The following is a 5,295-nucleotide window of genomic DNA, read 5'->3' as shown; positions in this document are numbered from 1 at the left end:
CATTGTAAGCTTGTAGATCTGCTATTTTCAAAAGATTTTTCTAAATTTGAAAACATTTTATTTTGAATTGACACATATTCTGCATAATGACTGAATGACAATTTTGGTACTTTAAGTAGGCTACATTTTGATGACAATACTTTTGTACTTTTAAGTACATTTTGAATTCTGGACTTTTACTTGAAACGGAGTATTTCTAAATGACAGCATTGATACTTGCTTAAAAACATTTTGCAATAACTAGAAAGATGGAACATTCTGGAAACAAATATTATTATTATTAGTAGTAGTTAGTATTATGTTATCATTAATTTTTTTTTTTTTTTTTTTAATATATTTTTTATCCCACGATTTTGTAACCCATTTTTCACCCCTGTGTCAATCATCTAATGTGATCCTGGGCTCTACACACCCTCCACCAACCTAGTCCCCATATATGGGGGACAAGGGGAGAGCAACGGACTTGAACTCATGCTTCCTTCATGCCTGAGTGTCCAAGTTGCTCCTTTACACCTGACAGGGGGGAGTTTCCCTGGTTGGACGTAGCGCATGGAAGGAACACGTTATTCCAACCAGTTCCCTTCCCCTCCATCAGGCGCCCCGGCTGGCCAGGGGGAGGCAGTTTAGTGACCAGGATTACTGCATGTTTTTTGTGAGGGTACCTACCCTAGGGGACACGGGGAGAACATGCAAACTCCACACAGAAAGGCCCTTTCGCCAACCCCGCCTTCGGGTATGGGCACTGATGACGCAGAGGAGGAAACACGCCGCCAGCACCCACAGCCACAGCGTCCCGAGCGGGAATTGAACCCAGGACCTTCTAGCTGTGAGGCGACAGCACTACCAACTGTGCCACCGTGCCCCCTATCATTAATCTTTTGACAATTATTTTGCGGCCCACCTGCAATCTCCCTCACGGCCCACAGCTTGGGAATCGCTGTGTTTATTGACTACGTTTCGAGCCCAGGTTCTTTGTCGTCGGGTCAAACCACTTGACCTGACCAAGAGACCAGGCTCCAAACGTGGTCCATAAAACATATTGGAGTGTGTGTGAGTGTGTGTGTGAGTGTGTGCAGGTTGTATTACGCTTGTTCCTCAATATTAAACATATATATCCATTCCCGTTTCAATTGAGTCAAAGTGGAAAAGTCCAGTAAATATTTGATTGGATAAGAGTTCATGTGAATAACAGACTATCACTCTCTCCGTCTCCTGTAGCTCTCTCAAAGCTTTTATTTGCCTGCTCAAATGATACTCTTGTGCATGTACACACACACACAAAAAAAACGCACGCACACACGGCACGCACAGTACACAAACACATGCATGCAGGCAGACACACGGATTCCTGACCATGAACCACAATGCGTACGTACTATGTAACCCAAAACATGCCGGTCCCAGCTTTAATGGACATAATGCGTGCGCACACGGACGCACGCACGCTCGCACACAGCTTTTGTTCCCAGTCTAATACTTTTAGGTGTTGTGACGATGGGCAGCAGCTGGGGTTCAGGAGGTGGAAACTAATTTCCTCAGACTGCCTGTTATTGTGGTCAAGGAAAAACTACGCCCACGACCTATTTAACTTTTAACCTACAACAACACACAGGTCACTTCATGATGGAAAGGCCATGGGCATGTGTTCAGGGTTGCTGGCAAACATGGAGCTATACGGTATGTGACTCTCAGACACGCACGTTGGTTTCGATCCACTATTGACCACATGAACCCTATAGCGCCCCTGTTCTGGGCAATTAATTATCCCCCCAAAAATGCCTTATTTTCTACCAATTAAACACCTCATGAAGCCTTGAATTCATGGAGATTTCTTTGTCGCATTCCTAAGCCAACAATTGAATGACCGGGTGAGCCTCAATGGAGTCTCCTACCAGAGACTCCATGCATGAATTCAAGACTTCATGGGGTGTTTGTCCTTTTTGGGGTGAACTACTCTTATAACAATAATGTACGCATGCAGAAGTAGCCCACTGAAAATGATAAGGGGTTTTACATTATGACTACATACAGTATGCACGCATTATGATCACCATATTCTCTTATGGGCCACTGACAAAGCTCTGCTTGAGCTCACATGGGGACTGAAAGCCTTACTCAAGGATCAAGTGGAGAGAGCGCATCACATTTATTCCCACCATCCAGATTTCCCCCGCTGGGATTTGAACCTTGAGTCTTTGTCCGAAAATCCGGCTGTGGTGGGTTGGCCAATCAACCCTATGGGGCAAACATTCGGCAGAAATAGCCAATCTGCAAGTTCACAACGCGCGTCGCGTTGTCAGCTTGTAGATCGGCTATTCTCAGAGAGCATACCGCGCAGACATGGGCGGAGCTTGGGGGGGTTAAACTTAACTTCTGGCTTCTGACTGTAGTTTGTAATCATCTCTCTTATCATAATATGATGACTCGCTGTACGGCTGTAGTGCATGTGTGTATGTGTGTGAGCTGCTGTACTACCTAAATAACTCATTTTTAGGGGTTAGGGCATTGTAAAAACGCAGAGCGTGCGCACGGGTGTCGTTCGCCAAGCAGTCGCACCCCCAGGCGTCAAGTTCATGCTCCGCCTATGCGCGCAGAGTGAAAAAAGGAGGATCCCTTGTATACAGCCCTGGTGGACTGTGGACACACATGTTCAACTAAATATAGGGTTTAAGTGGTTAGTGCCACCGTGCCACGCACCACCACATGCTCCTTGTGAGTTGCGAGTCTGAATACCGACTCCCATCATATATTGCACGTCTCTCTTCTCTCTGACCTCAGTTTCCTGTGTCTCTTCTCTACACTCTACTAATAAAGTAGATATGGCCATACAATCTATTAAAACACAGAAATCAGGCTGCCAACATTCTAGCAACCACTGTGCCAGGGAAAGGACCTGTAACATCAGGTAATTTAGAAGGAATGCAAAACTGGGATATAAAAAAAAGACCATAAATCCTGGAAGATGGAGATAGGTTTTGTTCTGAGCTAAGGAAAAGTCATCCACATGCATTTGCAACACACACACACACGCACACACATCCTCGCACACACAGTCTCACACACAAATAGAAACACACGTGTGCACAAAATCCTTTTCCTACCATCTGCTGGTCCATCCAGACCAGACTATTGTGTTTCTCTTCCCAGAATTGTGCTCTGTAGCAAACCCATTAAAAAGGTTCCTACTGTAGATGACACACACACACACACGCACAAACGCACGCACGCACGCACGCACACACGCGACTGATTTGAACAACTCTTATAAACCTCCTTTGATCTTACCAGGTGAAATGTTGCTGCCATACACAGGCATGTAAACATACACTTACAGTATACACACTCAGGCTTTCTGGACAATGTAACCACAGCAATAAAGAACCCATTAGTGAGTGAGTGAGAGTATGTGTGTATGTGCGTGCGTGCGTGCGTGCGTCCGTGGTCAGCTCACGTCATCGAATCAGTGCGCGTGCGTTGTACCGGTAAGTATATGCCTGCCTGCGTCTGTGTGTGATGTCATCAAGGTTGCGTGTCTGTCTGGTCTGCATCTATAAGTGTGTGTGATTGATTACTGTTCATCTGCATGTTGGTCCTGCCATCTGTGGGCACGCGCACACACACACTCCCGCGCGCGTATGTGTGCAATGGATTTTTGCAAGGATTTGCACTTGCAAGTAGTTGCATTGGTGCCGTTTGGCCCAATAATGAAGTTAAAAGAAATGGCATTTAGAAATGTGCCTTCCTAAAATTGTGTGTGTGTGTGTGTGTGTGTGTGTGTGTGTGTGTGTGTGTGTGTGTGTGTGTGTGTGTGTGTGTGTGTGTGTGTGTGTGTGTGTGTGTGTGTTTAAGCCTTTCATGTGTTCAACCTTCAGTATGAGAATACCCCTTAGCAGGGCAGTTTTCATTTAAAAACCAATTCATCTCAACCAGTCATTTCGTTTATTTCAAGACCAAACGCCAACATGGATACTCAAATTAAATGATCAGCCTCGTTTCAAGACACTACAGCTGCAATGGAGAGATAAATTGCCCCATTAGAAAGAGAAAGGAAATGAAAATGCTTTAAAAAAAAAATACAATACATTATTCATATACAGTATACTGTAGGCATTCTCAACTGGCTATGCTTTCACATAATTCACAATGATTTAAGGTAAGCACTCATGACTCATAAGTGAACAAGTGGGGACTGGGGGTCAATAAACATTAGCTGCTGTGGCCATTCAAACCTGGACCTGTCCAGTGTGCATGCCTGAGAGGTTCTTATTTTTACTTTCAATAAAGAGCTTAATTAAAGGGTAAAATCTTTAGCCACATTAATTAACCCCAGCAGTAGCGTCCCTATTCTGGGCAATGGGCAAATCATAATAGGCAAACATTAAGGCAAAGATAGGCAAAAAATAGCTATATCTACAACTAGTCACCACTCACCACACGGCACAATGCATTTTGATCTTGTAGATCTGCAATTTTCTGCTCCTTGACGTACAACTTAAAGGTATATTCAGTGATTTCACTCAAAAAACCTTAGGTTTCGTTTTTGGCTGCGGGACCCAGCCTTTCGTCCAATCAGGATAGAGAGTCAAAAACGAAACCTAAGGTTTTTTGACCCCCAGGGGTTAACTGGGGACAGGGAGGAACTCCTTATATGGTCAGCACACTCTATAGTAGGGAGGATTGTCACAACAAAACAAAAAAATAAGTGATATTTGAATTAAGTGAAATCACTGAATATACCTTTAAAAAGTATATAGGGTTGGAAGTGTGCGTTCATCCCTGGCTGAGAGTCATACTAAATTAAGACTATAAAAAAGGGACCCAACCAGGCCCCTGACCCTAACACAGAGAACCAAATCAAATCAAGAAAATGCAGAAGTAGAGCGTTCTTCCACGTGCTTCAAACGCCAGTGATCAACTTCCATTGAAATGAATAGCTGAGGGCGGGGCTGTCCACTCTGTATAGTTTATATATAACTCTTATGGACCCAACTCAGCATCAAGGGTTGGATTGGGGGTACGTCCCTGCAACATAATCTAGAGTCATGTCCAGGGGTTGTACTGAATATACTTACATACAATATACTACAGTACATCAAGCCGCCTCACACTACAGAAAGAGGAGATGGGTCCTATGGGTCCACTTATACTGTATAGCTTAATTAGGAAAGATTGGTTCCCAAGGCTACTTATGTATAATGTAGTTCAATCTCAATTGAAAGCGCCTTCGTTATTGTTTTATGACCATATTTGGAATGATACTTGATACTGCTGTCCGCACTGTGCTTGCAGTTGCAG

Source organism: Protomyctophum parallelum (genome assembly GCF_964188405.1).
Source record: "Protomyctophum parallelum genome assembly, chromosome: 23".
Taxonomy (NCBI): Eukaryota; Metazoa; Chordata; class Actinopteri; order Myctophiformes; family Myctophidae; genus Protomyctophum; species Protomyctophum parallelum.
This window is presented reverse-complemented; position numbering follows the sequence as displayed.